Consider the following 16106-nt stretch of genomic DNA (forward strand, 5'->3'; position numbering starts at 1 on the left):
TACCCGTCCACATTTTCATTATTCTTTTGGGACAAGAGGGAGGGAACACTACTGTTGTTGTGTACCTTGAAGTTGTTTTCAACTTACAGCTATCCTAAGGTAACCCTATCACAGGCGCTTTTTAAAGGAAAGATTTGTTCATAGGGTTTGCCTTTAGCTTCCTCTGAGGCTGAGAGAGAGTGACTTGCCCAAGATCGCCCAGTGGGATTCCATGGCTGAGCAAGGGTTTGAACCCTGGTCTCCAGAGTCATAGGTCAACACTTAAACCACTGCACCACTGTGGCTCTCATTGCTACTGCTCCAATCCAACATCCCATGGCAGTGCATTGCATGGATAATAGTGCCTTCTGTACAAAAGGCAATTCCTTTTGTTTGTCTTGCACTTTCTATCTATACAGCTCTGAGCAACAATGTGTATACCACACAGATGGACAACTGCAAATGGGTCTGAGACCATTTCTTTGCCATTAAGGTCCTCTGGGGGGAGGGATGCCTGGACTGTCCAAAAATGCCCCTATATGAAAAACAAAACAAAACAAAACTGAAAGTGGGGGTCTGGTTTTGAAGAACAGGGTTTTTAAAAACATTAAACAATGGAGAAGGATTGCAATGTATTCCAAAGGTGAATTGCTGCTTTTAGAGCAGTTGTTGTTGCTCTTGTTGTGTGCCTTCAAGTTGTTTCCAACATGGTGACCCTAAGGCAACCCTATCATGGGTTTTTCTTTGGAAGAGATGTTCAGAGGTGGTTTGCCATTGCCTTACCCTGAGGCTGAGAGCATGGGACTTGCCCAAGGTGACCCAGTGGGTTTTATGGCCAAGCGGGAATCGAAAGCTCTTCTCCAGAATCACAGTCCAACACTCAATCTACTACGTCACCCTGGCTCTCTCTTTAGGGCCTTTTGTGGAGAGGCAATTCACCCCTCAGCCTTTTCATTTAAAAATAACAATAAAAATAGAAAAATGGCACGCCATCAAGTCAGGAGAGACTCAATGCTACACCAATTTTGGGGGAGTGACATTTTGCCCACTCAAGTATACCTGTTCCTTAGTAATGCTGGCTTTCCTTGGCCTATCTCTCTGTCAATAAACACCTGCTCCTTCTCCTCTTCAGAAAAAATGCAACCTATCTATCAAGTCTGACAAAAATCCTTTCTGTTTCCTTGTAATGTGTCTCCCAACCATCCCATCCCTAGTAATACAGAAATGCATCTGTGCAATAGTTCTTCCTGCACAAAAGAAGGAAGAGGAATAGGAAAAGAAACAATTTACATTTTATTTATATGCCAAGGGGCCATCCAGGGGAGAGGCTAGCTTTACAGATCCTGATCCAACATTCTCCAAGAACGTCAAGAGAAGAATGTTCCTGAGGTGAGCAAAACTCAAGTTTAGCATCATCACCCTTTCCTGACCCTGACTGACCCACTGGGCAACCCTGGGCAAGTCCCATGCTCTCAGCCGGAGGGGAAGCCCATGGCAAACTTCCTCTGAACAAACCTTGGCAAGAAAACCCCATGATAGGTTTACCTTTGGGGGCTCGGTAAGTCAGAAATGACCTGAAGGCACACAATAACAACAAACTCTGACTGAATCCTTTCCGGTGAACCTTTAAGATATCCACCTGAATGATGCAGAGGAAGTGGGTTGTCACAGGGGTCCACCATCATGGCTCCTTCCCCCAGAGAATGCTGGGAACCGAAGATAGCGAGAGGCACCCCAACCTTCTTCGAACAACCAATGCTCATGGCGTAAATCAGCTTACAAAGCATATGTTTTTGTTGGTATTTCAGGCTATGTTGCCATGTTCTGGAAGAGTTTATTCTTGAAGTTTTGCCAGCATCTGTGTCTGGCATCTTCAGAGAATGCTGGCATGGAAGTGAGCGGGGCGAGCGATCACTCCTTCTTGCCCAAGGGGCGCACCGTATATATACACCCCACTCACTTCCATGCCGGCATTCTCTGAAGATGCCAGCCATAGATGCTGGCAAAATGTCAGGAACAAACTCTTCCAGAATACGGCCACATGACCCGAAAAACCTGCAAAAAACGACGGACGCTGGCTGGGCTCACAACAAACTCCAACTGCCAGAATTCCATAGCCTTGAGCCAGAATGCTGAAAAGTGATGCCGAACTTGGTTATTTCTCCAGTGTGGATGCAGCCCCAGAATCTCCAACCCTTTCTCCCCGCCATCCCCCCCTGCCCTTTTCAGCCCTTGAACATGATTATCTTTGTGTCCCAAGAGTCAAGACACCCTGTTAACATTTAATATTTTGTGTTCATTCCTCCACTCGGCCGAGGGAGAAGAAATGGCATGTATGCGTGTGTGTGTTGGGGGGGTTGCGCTGTGCTTCCTTTTGCCTTTGCTGCCCCCTCCCCCTTTCGGAGGGTGGTTAGTCAATGCAAATTGTCTCATTAAGGAGAAAAGGAGGCGGGAGACATAATTAGGCGGCTGCTGCATATTTATTATGAGGAAGCTGGAGACACAAAGGCATGGGGGGGAATGGGGGCAGAGAGAGAGAAAGAGAGAATGGATGGAAGGAAAGAAAGAAAGAAAGCAAGCAAGCAAGGAAGGAAGGAAGGAAGGAATAAATAAAGGGGAAAAAGGAAACATGAAAGCAAACAAGGAGGGAGACATGATGTAGGAAGTTTTCAAAAAGGGCTACAGGAGAGGGAGAAGGGATGGATGAAGGGAAAATGGAGCAGACACAATTGAAAGAGCAAAAGAGAAAGGGATGCATCTCAACCCTAGATATCTCTATGGGGAGGGGGCAAGGCATGGCTGCATCAGGCCCCATTTTCTCACCTGGAGAGATGGCAGGAAAAGCAGTAGCAGGGAGGGATAGAGAGAAAGAAAGAGAGAAGGGGGCAAAAACTAGACATGATGGAATAAAGGGAATGCAAAGGACAAAAGCATGACAGATGAGGGGGAGAAAGAGAGAGAGAGAGAAAGAAAGAAAGAAAGAAAGAAAGAAAGAAAGAAAGAGATGGTGGAGGAGATGAAAAGGGCCAACAGGGACCCTGAAAGAGAGAGAGAAGAGGGTGATAGAAAACGAGGGAAGGAAAGAGAGAAAGGAACAGGGGAAAGGAAGTAGAGACCCAAGAGGAGGGAAGGAAGCAAAGGCCCAGGAAGAGGAAGGGTACGCATGGAAAGAAGGATGGATGGAAGGAAGGAAGGAAGGAAGGAAGGAAGGAAGGAAGGAAGGAAGAAAGAAAGAAGGAAGGAAGGAAGAGGGGAGGGAGGGAGGGAGGCAGGGAGGCAGGGAGGTATGAATGGAAAGACTGAAGGAAAGAAGTGTGAAAGGAGGAATGGAAGAATGGAGGGAGGGAAGGAAGGATGAATGGAAGGAAGGAAGGAAGGAAGGAAGGAAGGAAGGAAGGAAGGAAGGACCAATGGAAGGATTGAAGAGAGGAAGGGAAGGAAGTTAGGAACAATGGACGGATTGAAGGAAAGAAGGAAGGAGAGAGAGGGAGGAGGGAGGGATGAATGGAAGGATTGAAGGAAGGAAGAAGAGAAGAAAGGAAGGAGAGACGGAAGGAGAAAACAAAAGAGGGAAACTAAGAAGGAGCATAATGAAAAGGGAAAGGGGGGAGGAACTGCAGAGAGAGGCAGAAGGTAGGGGAGATGGATGGAGAAAAATGGAAGGCAGGCAGGCAGGCAAGGTGGGGGGAAAGGCAAGCCATGGCCTGAAAAAGAAAGGAAGGCAAGAGAAAGGCAGGCAGGGAGGGAGGGAGGGAGGGAGGGAGGGGGTGCTGGAGGCGCCGGGGGAGGGTCTCTTGCCGGGCGATTAACGGGGAGATTAATGTCGCGGGGTGACAGCGAGGCAGCGAGAGTCAATAAAAGGAGAAGCACAGTGACAGTCGGCGCTTTAAATTACCCTGCGCAGAGGGGGGGGGGAGGGGGGCTGGCTCGGATCTCTCCCCCTCCCCCCCAGGCAGCCCCACACTTTCCCTGATGCCCTTCAATGCCTCCCCTTTGCAACCACCGCCCCCATAGAGCCGTGCCCCAGTTTCTTGCCATCTTAGCGGTGGGCGTCTCACACACCAATGAGGATGGCAGAGCCCCCCTTCTCTGCTCTGCTCTGCTCTGCTCTTCCCTCCCCACGAGGGCCAACATCAGCCAATATTTGCTTAAAATGCTTGATCAGAGAAATATTAACAATATTTAATTTAATGGAGGGGGCTGGATAAAAGTTGTTTCTAAAAACAAGCCCCCCCCCCCAAAAAAAAATGTGCATCTGGGGAAGAAATGGGCTGGAAGGAGAGTGAAAGAGAGAATTTGCATATATCTATAGATATTCTGAATCCAAATATGAATCTGAATATATATATATATATATATTCTGAATCCCAATTATGCAATTATACATCTATATATCTATATCTATCTTTGCTATATCAACAGATTTTAGAGGGTCTAGGAAAGGCCCTGACATGGACTCTGCCCCCCTCTCAGGGCCATTTTTTTTGGGGGGGCACCTTGCAAAGAGAAGCCCCAGCAGGATTTGGCTGCTCAGAAGACCCAGCCCCCCCCTACCTCCTCGCTTTTGTTTAATCCTGCAATGCATTTAGGATTTCATTTGTATGTGATTTGCATACAATATCTGGTCCAGGCGCTCTGGGCCTCTGCAGTCTGGAGGGAAAGGCACCGGCTGGGGGCACATAATACAGAGGCCTCCCCAACAGGGACCATGCAAATACACTTTCTGACATCCAGAGCCTGGTGTGGAGGGGCCTGGAAGTGACTTTCAGAGAGCCAGGGTCAAAGAGGTTGGCTGGCATGCCATTCCTGAAGCATCTATGGCTGCATCCACACTGGAGAAATAACCTGGTTTGGCACAGCTTTAACTGCCCTGGCTCAAGGCTATGGAATTCTGGGAATAGACTCCCAGAATTCCATAGCCTTGAGCCAGGGCAGTTAAAGCCGCACCAAACCGGGTTATTTCTCCAGTGTGGATGCAGTCCAACTGACCTAAAGGGGGTTCAAATTGGCACCATTCTGGGAGAACCACGTCTGCCAACAAGCTCCACGCATGCCCTTGTTTTCCCAAGACACAGAATTAAACGGATTCTGCTTTGAAATAGGGTTCCCATCCCACTCCAGGCTTTTTACCAGTTACCGATATATTAGGCAGAAGTGGAGGACAGGAGGACTTAAAGGTGCCCAAATTCATTTCATGAGCTCAGCTTTAAGGACGGCTGTCTTCAGACTTCACCCGAGTTGCTTTTTTGAAACACCGCAGGTGAATTTCAAAACCGAAAATCCAAACTGTTTGTTCATTTCGTCTCTGAATCTGGACTGTGCAATTTCCACCAAGTCCAGAATTTCCATACATTTTTATTTCCCATTCATGCACATGAAGGGGTGTGAAACGACAGAGAAATGTGTTACAGTCTCAAGCATGTGTGCAGCCTTCTAATATGACACCCGCGTCCTCTCCAAGGGCATTTGCGAATTAAATGACAATTGCACAACACCCCGAGGCAGCTCTCTCCGATTCTGGTGCCCTCCAGATGTGTTGGAATCTCAAAGCCCATCATCCCAAGTCACATCAATCACTGGCTAGGGATGGTGGGAACATCATCATCATCATCATCATCATCATCATCATCATCATCTCCTCCTATCCCACCGTTTTCCCAGATTGGGACTCAAAGCATTTTACAGCAATTAAAACCATTGCTAAAATTCACAAAATACAAAAGTTCAAACCCAATTAAACCATGAAAGAAATGTAAGCTCCTTGTAGGCCTTAATTTTTATTGGGAAATCTAACCTGAGTAAGTAGAAGAGTAGCTGCCAATCCCGGCCAGGGAAATCACATTGAATCAATTCTCCATTTACAGCACTTATGCAAATCCCATGGATTCGTGGGCTTGACATATTAAGGAGTAACAGGCCTATGTCTAGCACATCTGAGAAGCACCACATTGGACAGCGATACTACAAGAAAATGGAAATGCCAAGCTAGGATGCTATCATAGGCTGGAATGTTAATCCCAGTTTTACAAGGCAGGATATAAATCCTGCAAACAGACGAATAAATACAGCAGTGGAAAAGACATGGAGAGAATATGGAAGAGGGAGCTAACCTGACTTCCTTGCTACCCCTTTGGAAAAATCCAAGGCAAAGCATGTTAAGACATTTACACCATCATGCCAAGAAAAGCCCATGATAGGTTCTCCTTAGGGTTGCCATAAGACAGAAACAACTGGAAGGCATACAACAGCAGACAACAACATTTTAGATTGTAGGTCCCTTGGTGCAAGGAACTCTCTATTTCCTTTGCTTCTTTTGCCACCTGGGCACAGAAAGAGCTCTACCAACAATGAACTGCAGAAATAGAACAGTTATGTGAAGGCAGTTAAATAAAGAACACAAGAAGTCATAACTCTGCTGGATTAGACCAAGAACTATGCAGCATTGTTAGTTTTTTGTGGATTTTTTAGGCTATATGGCCATCTTCTAGAAGCGGCATGTTCTCTGAAAATACCAGCCATGCCACAGATGCAGGCGAAACATCAGGAATAAACTCTTCTAGAATATGGCCACATAGCCCGAAAACCCCATAAAAAACTATGGGTGCCGGCCATGAAAGCCTTCGACTTCACATGCAGCATTGTGTTAGCACAGTGGTCAACCAGGTGGCCCAAGGGAAAGGCTGCAAGCAGGGCACCATCCCAGCTGTGCTCTCCAACAATTGGCATGGGCACTGGTGGCACAGTGGCTCCAATTTAGAAAGGAGCTCATCCAGTCACAGACCCAGAAGAGACCACTTGATTGATGCAGGACTCCACAGCTCAGGCATCCCTGAGAGGTGGCCATGTTATTGCCATTCAAGTTGACTTTTGACTTATGGCGACCCTATGAATGAGAGACCTCCAAGTTATCACCAGCCATGCTCAGGCTTTGCAAACTCAAAGCCATGGCCTCCTTGACTGAGTCTATCCACCGGTCTATCAGCCTCTTTTCCTACTGCCTTCTACCTTACCAAACATTATTGTCTTTTTTAATGAGTCCTTGTCTTCTCATGATGTATTTGAAGTATGTCAGTCTCACTTTAGTCATCTTGACTTCTAGGGAGAATTCAGGCTTGATTTGCTCCAAGACCCATTTCTTTGTCCTTTTTGCAGTCCACAGATCTCTTCTCCAACACCACATTTCAAATGAGGAGTTAATTCCCTCCCTGTCCATTTTCCTCACTGGCCAGCTTTTACAACCATCCATAGAAATTGGAAATACGATGGTATGGACAATCCTGATTTTGGTATTCAGTTATATAGCTTTACATTTGAGGATCTTGCCTAGGTCCTTCATAGCTACTCTTCCAAGTCCTAGCCTTCTTCATATAAACTTAATAACAGTTGTTGTTGTTGTTGTTGCTGTGTGTCTTCAAGTTGTTATGGGGTTTTCTTGACAAGATTTGTTCAGAGAAGGTTTGCCGTTGCCTTCCCCTGAAGCTGAGAACATGTGCCTTGCCCAAGGTCACCCAGTGGGTTTAATGGCTGAGCTGGGAATTGAACCCTGATCTCCAGAGTCGTAGCCCAACACCCAAACCACTACTTCATGTTGGCTCTCTGGCTTAATAATCATAGAACCTCAAAAATATTGTGGTGGGCCTTCAAGTTGTTTCTGACTTACAGCAGCCCTAAGTGAACCTATCAAAGGGTTTCCTTGGCAAGATTTGTTCAGAGTGGCTTTGCCTTCCTCTGAGGCTGAGAGAGTGTCACTTGCCCAAGTGGGTTTCCATGGCCAAGCAGGGATTCAAACCTAGGTCTCCAAAGTCCTAGTCCAACGATCAAACCACTGCACCATGCTGGTTCATACAACTTTTGAAAATCACATACTGAATTTGACAATTGATTTCCATAGCCTGGTATTGTCAATACTGACAAGAAAGATACTTTCCAGGGTTTTTATTTCTTCTCCTCCCTCCCTTGAGAAGATGGGAATTGAACCTGGGACCTTCACCTGCCAAACAGGTACTAGCCATTTTAACTAGCAGTTGTTGATTTAGCTTATCGGTCCATACATTTTGGTCCGAATGGGCCACCCACCCCTCTTCTAGACTCTTTGAACTCCATAAAAGTGGCTTTAGATTTTGCATATGGCACAGACGACAGGTGTAAAGGTCCATGGTTCCACACCTGTCCGGGAAGAACGGGTGTAAACAGAACCAATTTGACCACACAGGTGCAATTTGAGAAATCCCTGTGCCTAAGAGAAACACCTGAGATTCTAGACTTCCAGCTGCTTCCGCAATTAATGGTCAAGGTCCCTGCAAATATATATATATATCTGCCACAATCCTTTTGTTATGCTACAGGCAGCTTCTACAGCACACTTCTTGCTTGTGCTGAGACACCATTCACTTACATTCCTGCAGAGCTTGGAAAAGGGATTCTGGGAGTTGCAACCTCCCAAAGTCCCTTTCCCAGCTTTCGCAACTGTCCAAAACAGGAAAATTAACCAATCCAAAGGAAAAAACTTTGAACCAGGGCCAGTATCAGGCAGCTTATGTTTTTCTATCCATTTTCCACCCAGCAGCCCAGAAAGATGAAGGGACTCCTTTTAATCACTTTAAAAGGGGCAAAGCAGAGTCAAGCAGCAGGCAGCCGGAGCCTGAGAACAACAGACCTAAATTCTGCCCCAAAAGGAGACAATTCGAAGTCGTGTATAAATCATAACGTCACTGAATATTTTCACAGAACCTAGCTCTTTATGTGCCAATGAGGAAGGCAGCCAAGGAGTGAAACTAGCCAAAAACTAGGAAGCCTTTTCAGGCATTCCCTTCTAACATCTGCAGCATTTTATTTAGCAGCGCCCACACTATTGCAAATTTTCCTTTGCATTCATAGGAACTTGGGTTTTTATCGGTAGTGTGTTTGGGAAGTGGACCACACTGCACCAAAACCTTTATGTGCATTGAACTTGTTAGAAGATTGTTTTGGCCCAAGAAGTGGAAGTTATCTTAGGATGCCAGTCGAGGATTTAAATACCGTACTGGGGTTTTCTGTCTAGAAGTAGCAAGTGTTGTGTTGTAACAGATCACACAATCCTTCTGTGCACGGTCTATTTAGGGGCACCTTTCAGATTGCATGATAAATATGGGTTAAGAAGAGGAATCATCTCACAAGTGAAACTCTGCCACAATCTAAGGCATTATTGGCAGTGTGAATCAATTCTCTGAAATTGTGTAATTGTGTGTGTTCATGGACATGGTGTGTGGAGTCATAATGGTGGTTCCTAGCTTTCCAAGGGAAAGTTGGACATACAACTCTCTCTCTCTCTCTCTCTCTGTTGCTGTAGTGGTGCTGTGTGGCCTTCCCTAACATACTACAACTTCCACCACACAGAGTTGGCTGTGAATGGTGAGATGGTGAGATATGTAGTCTGGTGCCTCTGGAGGGTACCCACTTAGAAAAGGCTAGTACCACAAAAGTTTGGTGTTGTTGTACAAAAGAGTCAGGGTATATGTTATTTGTTCTCTCTTTGCGTATGTGTGAACTTTGGTTTGTGTCTATCTGCTCAGAAAATGTCCCTCTCACCTAACAATGCTGAAGCACAACACAGAGAAATAAGACCAAAACTGAGCTCCAGGAAGATCTTTTTCTTTTGACTACAACTCCCAGAATCCCCCCAAGGCCATGTAGTCCACAAAAGGGACTTTTCTGAAGCTCTGGATCAGTGTTCCATCTAGGTGAGGGATCGAGACTTCAACTCCCATCACTCCTCAGCCACAATCTGGGGATAGGAGAAGTTGTAGTCCAAAAAAATCCAGAGGGATCTGGATACTTGGCTGGTATCACTTACAGTACCAGTCAGCCAAATAACACCTGGGCATCGCAAGCAGTGACATCCTTCGCCAATATCTGGAATCCAAGTATAGAATGCCCCTGCATAGGAAGGTTCGATTCAGCTGCCATGGCTCTTAGCTATCGATGAACCTCTCCTCCTTCCTGACTTTTGTCTAATCCCCTTTTTAAAGCCATTCAAAAGTCCGTGACTCAGGGATCTTGAGCTATTGGATTCCATAAGTTAATCATGTGCTGTGTGTGGGGAAAAAGTCCAACCATGGTGCTAGTACAGCGTCTGTTTGTAGATTGTGCCTCATTGATTTATTGACTAGCGTGGGATTTTTCTACACTTCCTTGGGCTTTGTTTATAAAGTCTGCCTCAGAACAAATGCTCTCTTCCAGGGGAGAACTCTGGAGTATGTCTTAAGACAAAAGAGGGCCCCTGACCATATACAGAGTGCCCTGTCTAGTGTGTTTAGAAGATTTCTAGGCCATGCCACAGTTAAGTCGGCAGGGGGACAGATGAGAAAATAAGAAAATCAATATTAATGTTCTACAGATAGCCACAGCTAAATTTTCATAGGATGCAGGTTGTTCATGAAAGCCAGTGCGGTGTAGTGGTTTGAGTGTTGGTCTATGACCCTGGAGACCAAGGTTCAAAGTCCCCGCTCAGTCATGGAAGCCCACTGGGTGGCTTTGGGCAAGTCACACTCTCTTAGTCACAGAGGATGGCAATGGCAAACCCACTCTGAAGAAACATGCCAAGAAAACCCCATGAAAGGGGATGAGAAACATCTCAAAGATACACAACAACAAGGTTGTTGGGAGGCAGGAGTAATGATCCTGCAGTCAAAGTGGGAGAAGGACTGAGGCCAAAAACTTGTCAGTTTGTTTGTTTGTTTTGGACATTTCAAGATCTTAGCAAAATTACTCAGCTTCCAGTCCCCTGTATATAAAATAGGATCAAAAAATCAGCCGCACAGGCTTGTTATAAAAAAAACAACCTCATTTAAAATAGACAAAGGTCAGCTGTAAGGCACCTTACAAAGGAAAAGTGTGTTATTATTGATAAATAGCAGCATGTTGGTGCCAACCAACCATTTCTGACTTGGGACACATGTCAGTCCCACTGGGGACAAATGAGGTGCCATTTCCAATGTGCCCATGTCCTCCCTGCAAAGTTGGTGCCCGATCAGCCTTTGTACTGAAGCAACGGTCCATGTTGTCGTTGTGCAATTGTGGGAGAGGACGACACTGTCTCCTTGGTTACACCTTTGTTTGGGCTGGGTAGGAAGTGTTGGTGTCTCCCAATTTATCCATTCATTCCCCCCCCCCCGTGCCAATTTTCGCAAGTGAGCTCCTCTCTGGCCTTTCTACCAGCTTCTCACTCCTTCCTACAGTTATATCTGCGAACTAAAGCAAATCCAGGCTATTGCCCCTTTTAAAGAAAATTCAGAAGGGTCATATCTTTACACAACACCAAAAGACGCTGTCATGGGTTGTCACATTTCAAACACAACCTGCAACTCAAGAGTCAAGAGCGACCTTGAAGCTAAAATGAGGCAGACTACTATGGCAGGTTTAAGGGCCAATTGTCTGTCCTGGAGTCCTCTGGGGAACACAAAGACTGTCCCAAACACAAAATTGGAAATGCCAGGTGGAAATGATTTTGAAACACAGGTATTTCTTTGATATTAAACAGAGTGAATGAGTGTAAATGTGGCTTCGAGTTTCCTGTCGACTTATGGTGACTCCATGAATTTCACAAGGTTTCCTGAGACAAGGACTTCTCAGAGGTGGTTTTGCCAGTTCCGTCACATAGTGTCGTGGTTGGAGTGCTGGAGACCAGGGTTCAAAATCCAACTCAGTCATGCAAACCCACCGGGTGACCCTGGGCAAGTCACACTCTCTCAACCTCAGAGGATGGCAATGGGAAACCTCCTCTGAACATAAAACCCCATGATAGCTTTGCCTTAGGGTCACCATAAGTCGGAAACAACTTGAAGGCACACAATGTAACATCTTCTGAAATATAGCCTTCAGCACCTGGTATTCATTGGCGGTTTCCAGTAAGTACTAACCAGGGCTGGCCCTGCTTAGCTTCCAAGATCAGATGGGATCTGGTGCCTTTAGGGTATTTAGGCAAAGCTGATGTTAAATAATACTACCTATTCAAAAGGCGAGGTGTCGCCAGAAGTATGGGATACAGTTCTCATCATCCTTAGCCAAGATGGCCTCACTGGCTGGGGACAGTGGGAGTTGTAGTCCTACTTAATTTAAGGACAGGCATAGGAGGAGAGTGTTGAGTTATACAGTCACCAATCCTGCTTCTTCTCCCAACACATTTTCATGCCTACCTTTGGCAAAATGCAGTTAAAATTCCTTAAACCATTTCCAGAAATAGCAAAACATTCAGACTCAAAGCCCAGAGATGGGAGAGAGGCATGGATCAAGAATGGAAATGAAATTTCTCACCCATTTGAGCAAAGCTGGCTCAAGTCTTAGACACTTTTTGAAACCCACATATGTTTGGATATGGACATTCTGAAAAATACTTGTTGACGGATTTATCTTCTGCCTCAGCTTGACAAACCCAGCACTTTTTCTTTAGCCTCCCGCCTCTCCCACGAGCTACAAAATTTTACTAACAAATCCAGCCTGAGAGAATCTCTCTCTCACACACAAACATTTGTTTCGGACGAACTTTGACTTCAGAGAGTAAATACAAGCCCTATCTCTGCGTCATCCCGTTGCCCTGAGCAAATGCCCTCACAGTGTCTCCCGTCCAGCCTCAGTCTTCCCAACGACAAGATGAGAATAACTAGAACCCATCTCACAGAAAGTCACCAAACCAAACTCCATCTCAGAATCAATAGTAGCACTTCTACCTGTTATCTTTTCCCCAAATAAAACAAAACAGGTCACAAAAACAGAGATGGAAATCCAACTGAAAACATTGATCCCAGGACCAGGACACATGTACAAAGAAGACTAAAAGAAAAGACCACAGAGCTCCTGAGCATGTAAGAAGGACATTTTGCTCACCAACAATGCACCCATAATTTCTTGGAGGGAGAGGAGAGGCCATACAGACCACAGGATTCTGCTTTCACCCTGGTATGAAATCTTGAGCCAAAATATACTGTATATACTCATGTATAAGTCTAGAAATTTTAATCAACAAATTGACCCCAAAACCCTAACTTCTAATGTAGTATTGTACTTTAACCCTTATAAAAGGAACCATCCTCAGGTAAAAGCCAAGAGTGCAATCCATCTTGGAAGCACTGACCCCCTTCTATTCTCTCATCCATCAAGCCTTTAAAATGAGCATAAACAGGTTTGCCAACTGGAATTGTGTATGTTCTTTGGCATCGTTTTCCTTTGTTTCATCCTTTAGATCCTTTGTTATATGCCCCTATGTTTACCCTCGATTTATCCAAGGGTCATATCAAAATTCATAATTTGGGCCCCAAAACCTGCCCTCAGTTTATACATGAAATCGACTTATAGTAGAGTATATATCGTATACAAAATAAAAGCATACATGACAATATTCCTGGACTCTTTCCTTTTCCTTTTGTCCATCAGAACATCTGGAGAACCTAAGAGACCACCTTTCCTACAATTTTTGCTAAGTCTCCCCCTTGTGCCCCCAAACCCACTTCTGGATCCCCCAGGTTTACACCAGCTTGATTCAATATTTTACTTTTTAGCTAATATTCTGTTCCAGCCTTCTTTTTCCACCATCAAGCTGACTCTAAAGCCAGCAGATGAAGGTAGAGAGGTAAGCAAGCCAGACAGAGTGAGGAAAGGCGGGTGAGCAAAGGCAGGAGGGAGGGAGGGAGGGAAGAAAGATTGTAAAATCAATTAAATGAGTTGCTAACGGAGCGTCGTGTCGACAATCTGTCGCTGAGTGGAAAATATGAGCTGCCCAAATACACTCCTGCCTTCCACACCTCCGAGAGGCGGCCTTCCCAGGGCCCTTCCATCATGCGTCTGCCGCCTGTCACAGGTCTGAAGGAAGGCAAGAGGGGAGATCCAGGCCAAGGGGGTCAGGAGGAGGAAGGGATGGAGATGAGGGGGAGGAAAAGAAGGAAGGAAGGAAGGAAGGAGAGAGAGAGAGAGAGAAGACAGAGAGGTGTCTTGAGGTGGCCTAGACTGAGATGGAGAGGGATGAGGGAGTCAGGGGACTGAAGGATGGAGAGAAAGGATGGCTGGAGAGAGAGGAATAATATGACAATAGAGAAGTGTGAAAGGAAAAGGGAAAAAAGAATGAGCAAAAAGGAAAAAAGAAAGACAAGGCAGCAATGAGGGATGGATACAAGGCTGGGAGGAAAGGGATGGAAGGGGAGGCTGAGAAAAGCCAGGGGGGTCTTGAAGGAAGGAGAACCAGCCCCAGAAATGGACGGAAACAGTGTGGGAGACCCCTCCATCCTTTACTCCATCCTTCCTATTCTTTACACCCCTTTCCTTCCCTCTATGATGCCCCCAAAGAAGGGAGGAAAAGAAAGAAAGGAGTGTAAAGAATAGGAAGGACGGAGTAAGGATTGCCTGCCCCCCAACACCTTCCCCTTGACTTCTCTCTCTTGTAAGTCCCCCTTCTCTTCAAAAATGCACTTTTAGGGTGCCCCTGTCCCCCCTTTTTTGGATTTAGCATGACAGGGATGAAGCAGGGAGAGTTAGTTAGATTTGACCCTGGACAAGAGGGGGACAGTTTTTTGGGGGGCAAGAGGGATTTAGAAGGGTAGGGGCACCCCTCATCCCTTTCTCCCCCCCATGCTGCCCCCACTTCCGCCTTACTCTGCCGTCACCCCTCCACACACACTATGACCCCAGCCAGCTGCCCCCTCACCAAAGGCCCTGGCACTTCCTTCTTCTGGCCTGTCATCTACCCCTCCATCACTCCCTCCATCACTTTCCCTATGGACCCCCCTCAGAAACTCTTCCTCTGCCTTTCTGACCCCTGGCCTTCCCTCCCCCCCCGCCCCCCATCCTCTTCTGATACTAGATGAGGGACATCCCTCCACTACGTACCCTGGCTCCCCCCTTCAATGCCAACCTGACATTGTTCCTCCTTCCTTCTTTCCTTCCCTCCTTCCCCAGTTCCTTCCATCAGCCCCCCCCCCCACTCTCTGCCTGCCTTCCTCTTTCTTTCTCTCTTTCTTTCCCCTGCATCCATTCATCCCTTCCTTGATGCTTGCTTTTCCTCCATCCCTCTCTGCCTCTCCTCTGCCAGGCTAGAAATGCCCCTCGGTTGCCCCTTGTTCTCCCTTCCTCTCCTCCTTCTCCATCCAGCTCCTTCCATCTCTCTTTTATTTGCTTTCTTTTTCTCGTCTCCCCACATCCCTTCACCCCTTCCTCCCCTCTTACCTGCCTTTCCCCCATTCCTCTGCCCCTTCCTGAAATGCCCCTGGGCCACCCCCTTTCCCTTCTTCCCTCCATCTCGCTTTCTTCCGCGTTCCCTCTCTCCGCCAGCCGGCTTAGGGAGGGAGGGAAGGAGGGAGGAAGATAAGAGAAGAGCAAGGGGCTGGCTGGTGGGATGGAGGGAGCGGAGAAGGGAGGAGAAGGAGGAGAAAGGGAAGAAGGAAGAGGGGAGTCCAGGGATGGAGGGATAGGAGAAAGAAGGAAGGAAGAGAAGCGCAGTGGGCTGGCTGGTGGGATGGAGGGAATAAGAAAAGGGAGGAAAAGAAAGGGACGAAGGAAAAGAGGAGCCCAGGGATGGAGAGATCGGAGAAGAGAGGAAGAAAGAGAGGCGGCTTGGGCTGGCTGCTGGGATGGAGGGAGCGGTGAAGGGAGGAGAAAGAATGCAGGAAGAGAGAAGCGCTGGGATGGAGGGATGGGAGAAGGGAGGAGAAAGAAGGGGGCAAGAGAAGCTGGGTGGAGGGATGGAGGGAGTGGGGAAAGGAGGAGAAGAAAGGCGAGAAGAGAGGAGCGCTGGGATGGAGAGAGCGAGGAAAATAGGACAAGGAAGGAGGCAAGGAAAGAAGACAGGAAAGCTGGGATAGTGGGATCGGAGAAGAGGGGAAGGGAGAAGGAGAAGGGAGGGAGGAAGGCAGGTGGAGAGAAGCCGAATGGCCAGCCAGCCCAGCCCTACTCTCCTGCTGCCTTCCTCCCTTCTCCTTCTTCTCCTTCTCCTCCCTTTCTCCGATCCCTCCATCCCAGCGCTCCTGCCTTCCTTTCTTCCTTGCCTGCCTGCCTGCCTTCCCTCCCCCCCGGGCTCCTTCCTTCCTTCCTTCCTTCTCTCCTTCTGCTGGGGCTGCCTGCCTTGGTGCCTCTCTTCCTCGTTCCTCTGCCCTCCTGCGGGGCCT

The sequence above is a fragment of the Sceloporus occidentalis genome, unplaced genomic scaffold (assembly GCF_023333645.1).
Source record: "Sceloporus occidentalis isolate IW3139 unplaced genomic scaffold, rSceOcc1.0.p SCAF_14, whole genome shotgun sequence".
In the NCBI taxonomy this organism is placed as follows: Eukaryota; Metazoa; Chordata; class Lepidosauria; order Squamata; family Phrynosomatidae; genus Sceloporus; species Sceloporus occidentalis.